Genomic DNA, 17,184 nt, shown 5'->3' with positions numbered 1-17,184 from the left:
TTCCCCAAGGCACAGCAGCACATTGGCCCTGCTCTTTTTTTTTTTTTTTTCTTGAGAGGGAGTCTTGCTCTGTCACCCAGGCTGGAGCGCAGTGGCACAGTCTCAGCTCAAGCAATCTCCGCCTCCCTGATTGAAGTGATTCTCCTGTCTCAGCCTCCCAAGTAGCTAGGATTACAGGTGTGCACCACCACACTCAGCTAATTTTTGTATTGTTAGTAGAGACGGGGCTTCACCATGTTGGCCAGGCTGGTCTTGAACTCCTGACCTCAACTGATCCACCTGCCTCAGCCTCCCAAAGTGCTGGGATTGCAAGTGTGAGCTCTCTTAACCAACTAAGTCATCAGGTTCTGAAAGCACCAGCATGCGTGTGGGTCCTGACCTGACCGTCTTGCCCCTTCCCCTGGGGGACTGGATGGGACTGTGGGAAGGAGCTCATGCGTGGACAGGTCTCCCTCAGGGAACAGCTACTGAGTGGGGCCCCTCCTGTAGGCAGAAGGGCTCAGTGGAGCTGTAGGCTCCTTTCCCAGTACCTCCAAGAAGGACTGACTCCCTCTGCACCCACGGCCGCGGGTCTCTGGGAGGGGAGCATCCGTGCATCTGTGAACACATAGCTTTCTGCTTTCTTCCTCACCAGGATCCTCTCCTTGGCAGAAATGCCCAGTAGGGGTCTGTTCCCCATGTGTCCCTTCCCCAGCCCCTCTCCCATTTGTCCTTGAAAGCCTGATCCTACACACCCTATCTCTCAGGGTCCCTTGCTCTCCAGCTTCTGGGTGGGTTTGACCAGTGGGCAGTGCTGGCAGGAGGAGGGACTGGGGACCAGGCACTTTCACAACCCACTCCCTCCCTTTGTCCCCGCAGCTCTGGCCCAGGCCCACCACCTCTCCCTCCGGTAGCAGCCGGGGACTCCTTTGTTCAGTAGCATCCTGTATTTCTAGGTTGCCCTCACAAATTACTGCACACTAGTTGACTTAAATTTACTTTCTCATAGTCTGGAAGAGCAGATGTCTGGAATCAAGGTGTAGGCAGGGCTGCACTGCCTCTGAAGGCTCCAGGGAAGATCTTTCCTGCCTTTTCCAGCTCCTGGGGGCTCCAAGTGTCCCGGGGCTCCAAGTCCCTTGGCTCGCAGCCGCATTGCTCCAGCCTCTGCTTCCCACTCTGCTATCTTCTCTTCCATCTCTTATAGGAACACTTGTCATTGGATATAGGGCCCACTTGGATAATCCAAGAGGATCCCCCATCTCAAGATTCTCACCTTAATTACATTTGCAAAGATCCTTTTCCAAATACGGTCACGTTCACAGGCTGCAAGGGGTGAGGACATGACCATGTCTTTTGGGGGCCGCCGTTCTGCCCACTACGCACTGCGTGGCAGCTGCCTCCTCTGGTGCCCTCCACATTCTGAATGGCTTCTCCAGTGGCACTGTCTGGGAGCAGTTAGGTCAAAGGGCAGGAGCATTTCCATGGTGCCGCTAATTTTGCCAAATTGGTTTCAAAAGGGTCCTAGTGCCGCCACGGCCACCAGCAAGGAGTTGCTGCCCACTCTGCCCCAGGACTGTCAGGGCCACGGGAGGTCTTGCCTGAAAGCTCGGATTAGTATTGTCTGAATAACTGTGTTGTTCAAATGGATCACTTCCAAGCCCACAGGTGCAGGTGGCATTCCCCCGACACTGAGGTGAGGCCAGGCCGGCTGCTTGACTCCTGAATTTCGGTGACTCTGCACATTAGCTGTCAGTAGCCACGATTTCATCACAGTGCCCTTGCTCAAGCGTTTCCACAGACCCTTTGCAATATTACCTGGCTTCATCCTCGTGGCACCTGATGAGGTAGGCCCTTCTGGGGCCTTTGGGGCAGGGAGGGCAGGCGAGGACTGGGGGAGCCTGTTGAGGGTCCGCATGTGCAGGAGGCTCCAAGCAGGTGCCGGCCGGACAGGAACTTCCCATCTGCTGGACTCCGGTTTACACCTCCCTACCCACTCCCCCTGCACCCCCACCCACCTCCTGAGGCCCACACCCAGGGGTCCCCCCTTAAGGTGAGTATGGGAGGCAGGGGCCGAGACAAGCGGCGCGTGCAGCTGACGGCCCGGCCCAGCCCAGCCCTGGCGGTGACTCAGAGCTGGGCAGCCTGGCTTGCTGGGGCCTGTGTGGGTGAGTGGCAGAGGTTGCCTGGGAGGGAGGCCCATCCTGGGTGCAGGGCCTCCGCAGGTTGCCCATGGCCCCGCTCACACCCGCGTCTCCTGCGTCTCCCTTGCAGGTACTCAGAAAATGGCAGAGACGCCTTCAGCAGAGAGGACGTTCCCAGCACAGTCTCAGATCCACACCGCCTGTTCCCCACAGCACTCTGGGCAGGCAGCTGCCGCCTTTCCCGACAGGGAGGTGGGCAGGGAGGCCGAGGCTTGGAGACCTGGAACCCAGGGCAGGCGAGCTGCCAGAGAGAGCCTCCTGTCCAGCTCCCCTCTGGGATCAGAACCTGGCCTAGGGCTGGGGCTGCTGTGGGGAGCTTCCCTCGGCCCTGCCATGAGGCTGAGTGGAAGGACAGGGGACACGGAGGTCCGGAGTGGGTATCAAGTCCCTTATGCCCATGGGACCCCCTGGGAGCCATGCGATCTCCCCTCGGAGCTCCCCATCTCCTACCACCTTCCCCAGGAACCACTAGTGCCCTTCCACACTGGCAGGGCACAGGGTTGGGTGCCAGGGATCAGGGCAGGCCACCATGGGATGGAGGAAGAAGGTCCCCTGGGTAGCCCTGCTGAACTGGGCTGGGCTGTTAGTGGGGCTATAGCTGTTATAGTTTATGGGTAGTTTCTGCCTTCTATTTTATTTTTGAGACAGGGTCTTACTATGCTGTCCAGGCTGGTCTTGAACTCCTGGGCTCAAACAATCTTCCCGTCTCAGCCTCCCAAATACAGGCATGTGCCACCATGCCTGACTTTGCCTTTTAAATTTATTCTTACAAAATTTGAAAATATTAAAATAAAAAAACAAACCTTGATTTGCTCATTATAACAGAAATGAAATTTTAAAGAACATGAAGAAGAAGAAAAAATATTCCAAAATTCCTAAGCCAACGCAGCTAGCAAGACCCTTAATTTTAGCTCTGAGCTTCCTGGCAGGCTGAGGAAAAAGGGTAACACCATGAGTCATGAGCTGCTGGGAGCCTGTTGTCTTGGATATGCCGGGACAGTCCCAGTTCAAACATTCTGGCCTTTTTGCCGTTTGGTTCACTCAGACCACTAGACCTCAAGTTCTGACTTTGGTTTGGAAAATGTGGCTGCTCCCAGATGAGCAAAGAAAGGAAACCAGAGCTGTCTGCAGACACAAGAGAGAGGTGTAGAGACGGGGGCGGGGGTGAACGTTCAGGCTCCCCCTGGGCTCCTGCCCCAGCCTGGGAGTGGGGGAGGCCCAGCTCCCTGCCTGGAGTCTGGCACAGGAGGGCGGCTCGAACCGTGTGGAAGCAGCAGGAGGTGGTGGTGGGGTCCCCCACAGGGGTGGGTGGGGCGGGCAGTGGAGGGCTGGCCAGGGAGGGGTTAAGGCTGGGCAGCTCCCAGGATGGCGGGGGCCAGGCCGGTAGCCGCTGAGCAGCTCAGAATCTATTTTCCTAAGCACTTGGCATTTGCCTGAAACCTCAAGTGTATTTTCCCTAAGTTTTATTTTTTCTTTGACCCCAAACTCTGGTAAATTTAAAGGAAATTTAATTATGGTGTTTTGGGTCCATTTACACTTAAACCCTCTCAGCATTTTTTCCAAGACCCTTTTGGAGTTCGGCACGCCTTGGGAGCCTTCTAAATGAGCGTTTTTATTATTATTATTTTTTGAAAAGGCTTCACTCCCCACTTCTGCCCCCCTAGCACCAGCCTTCCTGCCAAGAATAAACAAGCCCCGACTCCACAGGCTCCGTCTGAATTAGGAATCCAGGCCTTGGGGCCGCCGGTCCAACCCCACGTCACACCCTCCTCCCTCCGCGGCCTCCGCCCTCTTCAGGATGCCCCTTCCTCTCAGCCCTGCCCGCCACTCCGGGTGTCACCTGGCCAGCCTCGGCCAGAGCCCCTTCTCAGGGCCTCGCCTGGCCACCCTCTGCCTGCCCGTCCCCAAACCATGGACAACCTCAGTCGTGCTTCTGGCCAGGGCCCAAGAGTCCAGAGTGGCCAACTGGGCCCAGCAGGCAGCTGCCCACGAGAGGCTGGAGATCCCGTCCAGCCCAGCCGGGGTGTGGGGATGGCCCCACCCCCACAAATGGGTTGGCTTGGGGCAACCCCACACCCTGTGTGGTTGAGAACCTGTGGATGGCAAGGTGCGGAGTGCTGGTGGCTCCTGACAGAAACTTCATGCCAGCCACATCACCATCACCCACTTGACAGGTGGGGAAACTGAGGCACAGAGCCACAGGCAGCAGGAGGCCCTCAGTGGCCTGATCTGACAGCCCTGCCCCAGGGAGGTTTCAGCTGAGCTTGGGAAGGGTGGGGTGTTTGCCACAGTATTTAGGGAGACCCGAGAGTGGGCCAGAGCCCCCTGCCCCAGGCCAGGTGCCCAGCGGCATGAGGGAGGGCAGCCCTGCCCCACCCGGCCCCACCCCCAGCCACTGCAGGGCGCTGCCCCCGTAAGGCTGCATGGGGCTGACTAGAGGAGGCAGCTGTTTGGCTCTGACCCCCTGGGCGGCCTCCTCAGGAGCCCTGCCTCCAGGTGCAGCCTTCAGCCAGGCCCCCACATGGCACATTCAGCAGGGGCACAGGGCCCTGATGCTCAGCCCCAGAAGCCGGCAGATGATGGCGGAGGCTGCGGCCAGAGGCCCTTGGCCTGGGAGTGGGGTCGGGAGGCTCCGGGCTGCAAGTGCAAAGCCTGATGTCTGAGGCGGGTCCTGGTGGGCCCGGAGGGCCTCGCCCAGTTCCAAGGTCTTGGGTAAGAGGCACCTGCTGGGGGCCTCAGTCTCCCAAGCTATGAGGGACTCTATTCACACCTGCTGAGAGAGCAGTGGGGAGAGCAGGGGCAACCTCCGCAAGTGCCCAGGAGGAGATGGCCCGGGCGCCAGGGCATGCCAGGGAAGGGGCGTGGCTCTGGGGACTCCAGCTCTGGGGGAATCTGGGAGAGAAGGCCCTGGCCAGGCCCTGATGATCACAGACCTGGGCCACCCTCCCAAGCCCTCTCCAGCCCTCAGGAAGTGGGGCGTGGCTGGTCCCTGGAGACCTCTCCTAGCCCAGCTGTTGACCTGTCAGAAACAGAAGCCACCTCTTGCCAAGGTGAGGGCCTGGCTGGCGTCTTGGGCCCCTTGCTGCGGTGTGCGTGGGGCCTCGTCTGCCCGGATCCGGCAGGGCAGTCAGGGTGAGGGCCGAAACCAGTGCCCCTGCAAGAAGTCTGCTCTGGCCCCAGCCTCCCGGGGGTACGGAGCTTCTGCAGGTCCCCCAGCCCTTATGCTTCCTGCCATCTGCTCCCACAGAAGCCCTCCTGCCACTCCAGCTCAGCTGCAGTCACTGGGAAGGGGTGTCTGTTGAAGCCACAGGGTTGCCCCATTTTAAAGTTGGGTGTCGTGAAGCACCTCACGAGGGGTATATTCTAACAGCCGTTGGCTGAGGGTCTGCTCAGGCACTGGGTAGAGTGTCCCCCAATGCTTCCGCTCAGCAGGAGATGTGGGCCTTGGGTGCCTTAGGAGGCTGGCAGGGCTGGGATGTCAGCGCCATCGACACCTCATCCCTGTGCAGCTCCCAGCCACGCTTCCACCCTCCCTGACCACCTGTGGCCAGCCCCACGCTCTGGGCTCCTCCATCTATGGGCCTGCCTTTCCAGGGACCCAGTCCCAAGGCTGACTGGGGCCCTGATGGACAAGACGACCCTTTCTGCCCCAAGCTTGGGGCCACCTCTGCCTCCAGCTCTCGGAGGCCCCAAGGCTGGGCAGGACAGTGGAAGCAAGGTCTGCAGCCCCTAATAGAGACATCTTCGCCTCCTGAGGCCTCCCTTCCCCGCCACGCCTGCCTGCCTCCCCCAGCCCCAGTCTGCTGACAGCTTCATTGTCCACTGACCTGGGCAGGGGAGGGACTGAGGGCATGGGGGTGCTGACCGGCACCAGGCAGAGGCAGGCGCCTGGGAGAAGGTGCCTACGCAGTGTTCACCCAAGCCACACATAGCTGGTGCCCACGCCTATGCCACACCTGTGCCACACTATAGCCCTGGTCAGACAGGGCTGCCCAAAGGGCCTCAAACCTGCTGAGCCCCAGCTGGGGAATGAGGGCCTCAGGGGTCTCCCAGGGGCACAGTGAAGGGGATGGGAACTGGGGGGTGGGGGAGGTGCCCCTTCCCAACCAAAGGGGACAGAGAGCTGGACACAGAGGCTGGGGCTGGGGAGGCTTTTAAGGCACGGTGAGGACCAGCAGGTCCTGGGGTGGGGGCACATGGAGTGCCCGCCAGGCCTGGGCTCAGACTGCACCCACCCAGCTTGCAGCTGAGCAAGGACCAGTGACTGTCAGGGCCGGGGTCCACCCAGGGCTGGAGGGGCAGGGCAGCGCACACTCGGGAGGGCGGGTTGACCAGAGCCTTGGGTCCCAGGCCCGGGGTTATCTCAGGATGGGGGTCTGTGTTGCCTCAGTGTGGATCAAAAGGGCAGCTTATCAGGCCAGCCAGGCCAGGGCTGGCTTCCCACGGCCGCCCTTCCGCCCACCCAGCTCCCCTCCCCGCTCCCAGCAGCCTTTGCTCCCTGCGCCTCCTTGCCCATGGGGACCTTCCACCCTCCCTTCTCTGGGATGCCTTCTGAGGCCTGCCCAGGCCCTGTGGCTCTGAGGCTTATCCCCAGATTCACCCCTCAAGGATCTGGTCTACAGCCAGGCCATGACTGACCCCCAGGAGTGGGCAAGGAAGCAGCCTGCAGGTCTAGAGTGCAGGGCCACAGGGATCAGTCCCTGGATGACAGGTCCGTTCATCTGGAGGCAGAAGGCAGGGCAGGCAGAGCGCATTCAGGCAGCGGCAGCTGTGTGCCTAGGGACCACAGGCAGAAGGCAGGGGCGTGGCACTGGTTCTAGGGTGTGAAACCGCTGGGGCTGGGTGGCCACATCCCAGGGGGGCACCCACCCTTTCAGAGGACGTGCCCAGGGCACATGGAGCCATCCAGGTGCCCCTGTGGAGCTGCTTTGGGCCCAGGGGATTGGTGTTGCCAAAGAGAAGCTCTGGGAGCCCCTACACCAGTGCCGCCCGCCTGCCTGGGCATGGAAAACTGGGTCAGAGCAAGGCTGGGCAGGCTCCCTGTGCCAAGGCCGCCACCTTGCTGTGCCCAGCCAAATGGGCATCCACAGCCAGGGCAGGGGCTTCAGGTGGCAGCACAGCCTGGGGCTCGAACCCGTGCCTGTGTGCTCACATGGTCACGTGTGCATGTGCTGTCACGTGTGATTGTCCCAGGGACACAAGTAATGTCAGAGGCTTCAGCTGACAGCCTTGGCTCAGGCCCCACATGCCCCGACCTGGCTCCAGACAACCTGTTGCCAGTGTGGTGTCCAGGATAGCCGAGTTTCCAGGCTAGCCCACAAAAGCTGCGTGTCCCAAGTGTCCTGCCCAGCTCTGGCCAGCTCAGGAGAAGGCCCCTGCCTGTGATCCTTGTATCTCCCGGGCTCGGGGAGATAAGTGAGTCAGAAGACAGGTGAAGAAGCTCAGCTTCGGGAGGACAGACCCTGCCCTGGGTGCACAGCAAATCAAGCATAGTCGCTTCCTGGCTGAGCACCTCAGGACTGCCCATCAAGCACCCTCCCTTGGGTCAAGCTCGTCCTCCCTCCCAAGCAACCCCCAGCTTGCTGCACCAGGACACACCCCCATCTTCTGCATGGCTGCCTCAGAGAAGCTGCCAGGGTTCCGCAAGAGCTGTGCCTTGGCCTTGAGGCTGGCCCGGCAGTGTGGGGCTCATTAGCCCTCGAGGCTCATCCTCCTGGTGGTGCAGGAACTGCAGGACACTGTCACGGGCACCTCAGGACTGAAGCCCTGGGCCCCATACCCCTGCCCAGCCTCTAACCTGGTTCCTGGAGGGTAGGGACTGAAGAGAGGGATGGGCTGCAGGTGACCCCCATCCTAGGTGCCAAGGGTGGAGGCCGAGCCCTCCGTCTGCCCACAGAGCCCTGCTGCACCACTCTCTCCTGAGCATGGGGCACCTTCTTTCTCTCTTTGCCCTGGCTGCCAGGAAGCTCAGACCAAGCCAAGGGTCCAAGGGCAGGCACCTCCCTCCACAGAGTTTCTTCCTTCCCCACTTCCTCCCTGGCCCCACAGAGGCCTGGGCTTGCCTGGGCTTCCAGCTCTGCCTTGGGGCAATCTGTGCACCTGCTGGGCAGGGTCGGTCCACCAGCTGCTGCTGGCTCTGCGGTCCTCCCGGATCCACCCCACTGAAGAGCAGGGGGACGTGCAAATCTCCAAAACCAGGGGCTGGTGAGTCTCAAAGAGACCCGCATCCCACCCCCATCCCTGCCCCTGCCCACCCACCCCTTAGCTCCCCCGAGACAAAATGGTCCTGTGCCCGGGCCTCCCCCCGCTGCAACGTTGACATTGTGGCCCCATCACAGCATGGCAGGACCCCCAGAGCAGCCCCACACACCCTCTCCTAAGGATGCCCTGGACTCAAGTTGCACAGCTTGTGCGTGCAGGCCCGTGAGGGGCGCAGACATGGCACTCCGCCCAGAGAGCTTAGAGGACCCCACTGCTTGCTCCTGTGGAGCTCACGGAACTGGTAGTGCCAGTTCTGTGTCACAGCCTCACCATGACGCCTGTTCCTCAGTCCCTTCTCCCAGACCGTCCAGGGCCCATGGAAACCTGGGTTGGCTCAGTCGCCTTCCTGTGTGGAACTCTTTTTTTTGAGACGGAGTCTCGCTCTGTTGCCCAGGCTGGAGTGCAGTGCTACAATCTTGGCTCACTGCAACCTCCGCCTCCCAGGTTCAAGCAATTCTTCCACCTCAGCCTTCCACCTGCTCGGGACTCTTACAGCTCCCGGGCTTCTGGCCAGCTCAGCACAGCTAGGGCTTCCCAACAACCTCTCTGACCACCTCGCTCCCCAGACCTGCTGGTGCACACTTCCTTTCCGCATCCTCTCCCCACAGGCCTCCCTCACCCCCATCTAGTCTCAAATCCTACCCACCAGATGTGGGCCTCCTGACCACAGGCAGAGCCTCCACAAAGGCCTGGAGGCTTCAGATGACCCCATGGGTTTGGGGAGGAGGCTGAAAGGTGGGCAGCCCCTCAGGGCACGTTAGCTCCCAGGGCAGGACCTGGGCCTGGACCAGAGCAGGACCGAGGCCAGCTGGGCCCCCGAGGGGCAGGCAGTTCCCAGAGGAACCTCCTGTAGCTGTCCTTGACCCTGGGGCCTGGCCATGGGCCCTGCCCCACCCCCAACCCAGCCGATGAGGTGCAGAGACTGAGGCCAGCAGAGGGCCCTGCCCCAGGCCTGTGTTTCCCGAACCCCAGGGCAGCGAGGGTCAGGCTTGGGGACCTCAGAGGCCTGTGCTGCAGGCCACCAGCCCTCACAGGACTCTTGTGAATCAGGCGTTGGCCCTTCGCTCATCACTAATTCATTCAATCCCAGCCACCCGGCGAGCACCTCCTGGGTGTCTGGGGCTGCTCCCAGCCCTGGAGGCTCATCTGGGCCATAGGCCACGGCCCTGCCCTCGAAGGTCACATGGTGGCCCAGGCTAGAGGTGGGGCCCTTGGGCACTTTGTGCAGGGAGGCTGGTGCATCAGCCCTGCATGGGGCCCTGTCCCAGGGGTCTCCGAGCAGCACTTGGGCCAGGTCCTGAGCATGAGGGTGGTCAGGCTAAGCGTAGGGGCTGATGCTGCCTGGAGCCCCGGCCCCCATTCCCTGGGAGCACTCGGAAGCCCAGGACCTGCCCCTCGGCCCATTGCTGGGCCTGTCTGGGGATCCTGCCACTCGCCAGGGGAGGTGGCAGGCCTGGCACACTGCCCATTACAGCCATGGATGCCCCCTTCTCCCCACGCCAGGGAACCCTCCATCCAGGTGGTCAGGGGATGGGGGCAAGAGCTCCTTTCCCAGGCAGAGTGGAAGGAGATGTTCAGGTGGGCCCCTCAACACCTGTCCCCTGGGCATGGTGCCAGCCTCCCCCAGCTCCAAGCTCTCTCCCAAGTGAGGCCCCAGCAGCTGAGGCCTTTGTGCCTCCTGTCACCCACCAGCCCGGGGACTGCCCCATCCCAGGCCAGGCTCCCTGGTACTCCTGACACGCTCCTGCCCTGACTGTGCCCAGACACAGTGCGAGGACTGAGCAAAGCATGCTGGGCTGGCCCTGAGCAAAGCATGCTGGGCTGGCCATGCTCGGGGCTGGCGGGACCCTGTCTGGGTGGGGGAAGGACACTGATGGGCCCTGGTTTGAGGCAGGCATCACAGAGCTGAGGAGAGAGGGAAACCCAGGCACGAGGTGGGATGCAGGCTCGGGGGCCTGGGCTGGCCTCTTGGCATGGGCCTCCGACCACGGGGCTCGAGCAGGGTCAGGGCAAGGGGCCACTGCCATGCCTCCTTCACCCTTGCTTCCAACAGGCTGGCTTGAGGTCACCATGCCCTGAGGTCCTGGGGGCCACGCTGCATGAAAACGTGGACCCCTCAAATACTGTTGGTGTCCCTGAGTGCCAGGCTTGAGACAGATGCTGGACAGAGCAGGGAAAAGGATCCCTTCATCTGGGGCTGGCAAGGGTGGGCGATGGCCAGGCAAGGCCTCTTGGGTGCCACAGAACAGGGCCGGGCCAGGGGAGGACCAAGCAGTGCAAGGGAAGTGGCGGGCAGCTGGCCCTGTGGCTGGAGAAGCGTGGCCTCTGATGCCAGTGGACACTGGGAATCCCCAGGGCTTCAGGCAGAAGAGAGGCGTGAGGCTGGAGGCCCCTTTGCTGCCAGGTGGCGAGGGCACGTGAGGTGGAGGCCGGCGGCCAGTCAGATGGACCCCAGGCCCACGCTTGCTCAGGGCCCAGCCCAGGAGGGTATCAGCAGGGTCCCTGGAGCAGCTGACACCAGTAACGCTGGGGGGAGGGGCAGGGACAGAGGAGGGGTCCCGAGTGGGGGGCGCTGACGGCTCAATCCTGGCCGTCACTGCTCAATGGGCCCTTGTCCCAAGCCATTGAGCACTGCATTCCCGGCCCCCTGGCGATGGCCCTGGCCACGGCCATCTCCGGGGAGGCAGGAATGTGGCGGGCGGGGCTCTGGCTGGGGGTGGTGGCTCCCGTTCTCACGCCTGCGGCCACTCTGGCCGACTCAATTGGAATTTAAATGCCGGCTATTGTTGTCCCCAGAATGGCCAGGAGTCAGCGCTGCCCTGGGGGCTTGGCCAGGCAGGACTGGAGTGGCCAATCCAGCAGCTGGCCAGCCCAGCTCCCATCAGGCCCAGCCACCTCTGCATTCCTTTTCCTTAGCCCCCTCTTCCAGGCAGTCCTCCTGGATCTGGCCAGCCCCCTTTTCCGGCTGCCAGCTCAGATTCTTTCTGGCCCTTTCTGCCCTGGGGGGAAGGATGATGGATAGCTCCTACATGGTCCCTGCCTGGGCTAGGACCTGCCTGGGGAGCCCCACCCATGGCCTGCTGTCTCCCAGAAGAGCTGGGCCAGGCCCATCTGTGAAGAGCAGCCCTCACCCTCCCAAGGGCCCCACTCCAGCCACCCGGAGCCCAGGATGGGGGCTGGAGCAGAAGGAGCTCAGGGCTGCACTCAAGGTTTCTGGGTACCCCGACCCCCTTGGTGGAAGAGGCTGGGGTGGGATGCTGGGCCCACCCCTAAGGCATCCTCAGGCCCAGGCTGGGGGTAGCACAGAGCTCTCAGGGGGTCTGACCCAGGCAGGGCTGGGAGGAGCCTCCTGGGGCACGTGTCCCCCTGAGCTCCAGCCTTGTGGAGTTGGAGGGTCCCAGGAAGAGAGGTGAAGCTCTAGCCTCTCACCCTGGAAGGCAGCTCATGAGGGTCCCCATTCCAGCTCACACACTGTGGAGCTCAGATGCACCAGGTGGGTTACTTCCCTGGACTAAGGGTGGTCCCTGGGTCTGAGTCCAAGCAGAAACCCTAGGAAGCGGCAAGTGGGGATGTACCCAGCTTTTGAGGACACACGGGGACCTGCCACCATACTGTTGCCCAGTCCGGGCCTGGGGTCTCTGAGTCTGTCCTCCCACAGCGGCCAGGGTGTGTCACTGGGTACCCCAACTCCACGCAGAGCCTGCCTCACCTTTGCAGGAGCATGTAAAACCCCCAATTCCCGTTCTTACACCCCAAACCCCACGAAACACAACTCCAGCCCCCTAGGTTGGGGCCCATTCCTTGGTGCCCTGGGCCATTTGCCCAGCTCAGGCACCCTCTGAGGGCCGGGCCACCTACAGGAGGTGCCAGCCGCCCCCCAGCCCATCCCATACCCCTTCCTCCACAGGACTTCATTCATTTATTTATTTGCTGAACCTCTGACATGTCTGAAAGGGGCCTTTGTCCGCACAGACAATCAATAGCACAAATGGAAATGGATTCGTGTTTTGGGGAGAGTCTAGTGTATGTGTTTGTGGGATGGGGCGGCTGGGCCAGAGGCCCACGGAGCGGACCGCAGGCTCTGTCGCCCACCCGGCCCAGCAAGCTGTGTGCTCTCCAGGAGTGGCAGATGCCCGTGAGCAGACATGAGCCCAGCCCAGCCTGGACGAGCACTGTGGGTGAATAACAGATGCCATCCTAGCACGGGCAGTGCTGTGCTCACGTGGCCAGCCAGGCCCAGGCCACCTGCACAGTGGCCAGTGAGGGTGGGGCTGAGAGACACCCAGTGAACAGGCTGTGGCCAGGTCCCTGCATCACCCGGGCCCAGGGTACAGCTTGCAAGAGCCCTGAGGCCAGGGTCGAGGTTGAGGACGGCAGGGCGGGCTCGCAGCCCGAGTGGCCCCTGGGACAGGGGAGGAGGCCACTGTGAGCCGCCATTGAGACTTTTATTGGAGTGAAACGGGGGCTCAGGCGGCTGATGGAGGAGGCATGTGGCCTACATAAGGTTTTCAAAAGATTGTTTGCTGGATGGGGGCTCTGATGCCGGGGGAGGTGGGTACGGGTCCCAGCGAGAGGAGGCCACCTTGACCTGAGCAGGTGGTGGCTGGGAGGGCGGGAAGCATTCGGGAGCCCAGGTGTGGCTGGAAGGCCCAACCACATGGGTCTGCTGACTGATCCGCTGTTGGGGCGGAGGCACATTTATGAAAAGGGGAAGGACTCGGGTTGAGCCCTCCTGCCCCTCATTGCCATCCTCCCCATGCACACCACAGTCTGAACTCCTCGAGGCAGAGAGCCCTGGCCTCTGCACTTGCACACTGACTCACGCAGAGCCTGGGGCTGCCTGGGCCTGATGGAGCTGGCAGGCAGGGACTGTCTTCTTCCTGGAGGACTTCCTGGTGGAGGCCTGCTGCAGCTGGAGGCCTGAAGCACAGCGGACATCCCCAGGCGTGTGTGGTGAGGCCTGCTGCTAAGTCCTGGTCCCTTGGCCCAGTGGGGGTCGGGAAGGTGTGGGAGGTTTCTGCCTGCCCGGGGCAGCTGAGCAGCGCTGACCCAGCACTGTCCTCTGTGTCCCAGGCGCTGCTCCTGCCAGCCCCCGGCACCTGCCCAGACAGACACTGTCCATTCATGGGCCGCGGAGACACAGCCATGGGCATGTCAGTGGCCTGGCCTGCCCAGCTGGAGTGTGGGGCCTGTGGCTGTTTGTCCAATGTCCGCTCATCCACGGCCAATGGGCTTTGTGAGGCTGGCTCAGGGCAGCCAGACTCCTGGCTGGTTCTCAGCTACTGTGACTGTGGTCTCTGAAGCAAGGGTGGCAGTGAGGGCAGGAAGCTTGGGGACACCATGGGAGGAGCAGGTTGAGGGTGAGGAGGGAGCCCCACTGTCCAGGATGTGAGGTGCAGGGCGCATGGGACTCCAGATCTGCAGGCAGGGCTGCCCCACAGGGAGTGCTGGCGGCTATGGGAATGGGCAGAGCTCAGAGGTCCCCTGGGTTATTTATTTATTTTAGAGATAGGGTCTTGGCTGGGCACGGAAGTTCATGCCTGTAATCCCAGTACTCTGGGAGGCCGAGGCAGGCAGATCACCTGAGGTCAGGAGTTCAAGACCAGCCTGGCCATGGTGAAACCCTGTCTCTACTAAAAATACAAAAATTAGCTGGGCGTGGTGGTGTGCACCTGTAATCCTAGCTACTCGGGAGGCTGAGGCAGGAGAATCACTTGAACCTGGGAGGCAGAGGTTGCAGTGAGCCAAGATCATGCCATTGCACTCCAGCCTGGGCAACAAGAGCAAAACTCCATCTCAAAAAAAAAGATAGGGTCTTGCTATGTTGCCCAGGCTGGTCTTGAACTCCTGGCCTCAAGTGATCCTCCTGCCTCAGCCTTCCAAAGTCCTGGGATTGCAGGTGTGAGCCACCATGTCAGACGCCCCCTCGGGCCGGCCTGCTGGTGCCCAGGAGCTCCTAATTAAGCCACAAAGGGCAGCTCCCTCTGGGGATATTGCACTTGGTCCTCGGCCTTTGTCTGGAGGTCTACCCCTCCAAGGACCTCGGGGCAACCTGCCAATGTGGGGTCTACTCATCCCATGCACCAATGCTCCCTTGGACTGCAGTGGGAGGGGCATCCCTGTGCCTTGGGTGACCTACGTTGGGTCCCAGGCCATCCTATTCTGCCGTGAATACTACCCTCCAGGCCCCCACACTGGGCCACAGACCACCAAGGTCCCCCCTGCTCAGAAGTGGCCTGCCTTCACATAGCCTGACACCCCAGGGCCACAGCCTCTGCCCTGACCCTGTGGCCCACCCCGACAGCACTGGCAACCTCAGCCCCATCCTCCGACTTGGCCCAAGAGGCATCTTCCTAAAACCAAAGCTCTGTCTGTCTGATGCGCTCAGGCCAGTGTCTGTAGGCGGCCCAGGTAGGGTGGGGTTCTTGAGAATATCGACCCACCTGAGCCTCTTCTGGGCAGAATGAGAACCCCATCCTCCTTCTGGGGCCTGGGTTCCCTCACGGCTGGAAAGGGCCCATAGCGGCCAGTGGGGCTCTCAGTTCGGACTCCTGGCCAAGAGGCTGCGCTACTTAACGCAGCCCTCTCCCCAGCCCCTGCATCCATCTGGGCCTCATTATCTGGGAGGTGGCTTCTTGTTTCCGAGTTACAGGCCCTGAACAATTTTGTGTTGGGATGTGCCATAGGCAGTGCCAGGAAGGTTCTTTCATGAGTAATTTAACTTGTCACTAAGTTTGTTATCAGCCGGGGGCTCTTTCCCCGGGTTCCCTTCTTTTCCCTGAGTCCCCTTCCCCCCGAAGCAAAGTCCAACTCAAGTTAGAAACATCCCACAGCCTGGAGTTAGGCCGCCCTCTCTTCAGTTGGTGTGTGATGTAGACGCAGGAAGGGCTTCCCACTGATAACCCTAAAAATAACTGCCCAGAAATGCTGTCAGATGGGGCCGAGAGGTGCACAGGAGCCTGTGCCCAGCTGCCGACCTGGAACGTGGGACTTTCTAGAGGGCTTGGAGGAGCCCTGCCCCTTCCAGGCCTCTTCCCAACAGTGCTTCTCACGCCTGCTGCTCCATTCCCTTTTCCTCCTTCCTCCCGCGCCCCCCCCTTTCCTGGGGTCACTTCCCTGATGCCATTCTTCAACTTCGCCCCTGTCCCCCCCAAAAGCAATCAAATCCACAACCTAATAAGGCAAAAGAATGAGGAGAATGTCCGCCTCCCAGCCTCTCCCCTAACAGGGTGCAGGCCTGAAGCAAATTTGGAAAATGTTACAACGGAGTGACCACCGATGGGGGCTGGGGGTGGGGCGGTGCAGCCTTGTTCAGGAGCTGCCCATTATTGGCCTGAGGCAGGACCCTAAAGGAAGGCCACCCGGTTTGCGCTTTCCCGATCAGGCTGTTGACACCCTTCTAGCACAAAAAAATGTATGGAAAGTAACTGCCTGAGTCAGCTGCATCTCCAGTTGTGGGATCCATGTGCCAGGAGAACACGAAGTACACTACACACAGGTCTGCAGTGGGAGCCCGCTCGGAGACACCTCCCCACCATCACGGCTGGGACTGTGCATATCCAAACACTTCTTGCCTCTGAGATGAGCAGTTTTCTTCCCCTTGACTGTGCCAGGGTTCAATTAGCCTGGGCATTAATTAAAACTTGTCAACACTTAGAGTGGGGCCCCAGAAATCTGTCACCCCTCCTAGATCATTATCCCAGGCTAATCAACCCTCTCTAAGGCAGTTTCCATTCTTGACTTAGTGGGAGGGAGGAACAAGCCCCTCAGTACTGGGGAGCTCTGGGGGAGGTAGGGACTGACTGGGCCCAACCCACTTTGTTTTGGAAGGTCAAGCTTAGTAATTAACCTGAATGCTTGAGGGAGGGGTGAAGGAGAAAGAACTGAGTCTAGGGATGTGCCAGGTCTTTCAAATTGCTAATTATCAGCGAGCATGAGGTCATCCGTAAATATATCTAATTCTTTAGCTTGTAATTAAGGTGCTCATTAAAAGTGCAGGGAAGTCTTGTTTTTCCTAAAAGGGGAAAAAAACAACAACACAAAAAGTCTTTGTTTTGACCTGACACGATGGCTCAGAACAGGGGGAGGACTCAAGGCACAGGACTAGTTTCCTGCCTTAAAGAGCCTTTACAGGAAATTCACTGCAAACAGTATCGGTGACCCTGCCAAGGAGGCAAACCTAGGGTGATGTCATTGTTCGAAGCTGTCACTGCCCAGCCTCTGGCCTTGGGGCGAGGAGAGTTGGTGGGATTCAAAAATGAATGTGTGTGTGTGTGTGTGTGTGTGTTTAGCAGTCTCTAAAGAGGCGAGTCAAGGGGAAAATCCTAGCGGGAGAAAAATCACAAGCGGTGGGGGGTGTCTCAGAAATATTCTTAGCTGGGTTCAACTTTCCTCGTTTTTCTAAGTGTAAAAAATCCTCTCTTACTATTTTTGCTCATCAAAATGCTGCTGCTTTTTCAGAGACAACCTTTTTTTTGAGCCATTCCCTATTTAGTGTTTTGGGTAATTGGCTGTTACAGTATGGAATCTGTGGCCCAAAGGCAGCATGGTAAGTTAGACACTAGGTGCACGGTGCCCCATCGTTATGAAGTGTGGAAACTGAGACACTGGACTAGTCTGATGTATCTGTTTCTTCCACCGAAAAAAAAAAAACCATTTTGGAGAACTACCCAATGCCAGTGACTTGGCATCTCTAAGTCACTAATCTTCCCATGTGCCTCCAGGAACCGTCTGGAGCATCCCT

Source organism: Gorilla gorilla, chromosome 13, assembly GCF_029281585.2.
Source record: "Gorilla gorilla gorilla isolate KB3781 chromosome 13, NHGRI_mGorGor1-v2.1_pri, whole genome shotgun sequence".
NCBI lineage: Eukaryota > Metazoa > Chordata > Mammalia > Primates > Hominidae > Gorilla > Gorilla gorilla.
This window is presented reverse-complemented; position numbering follows the sequence as displayed.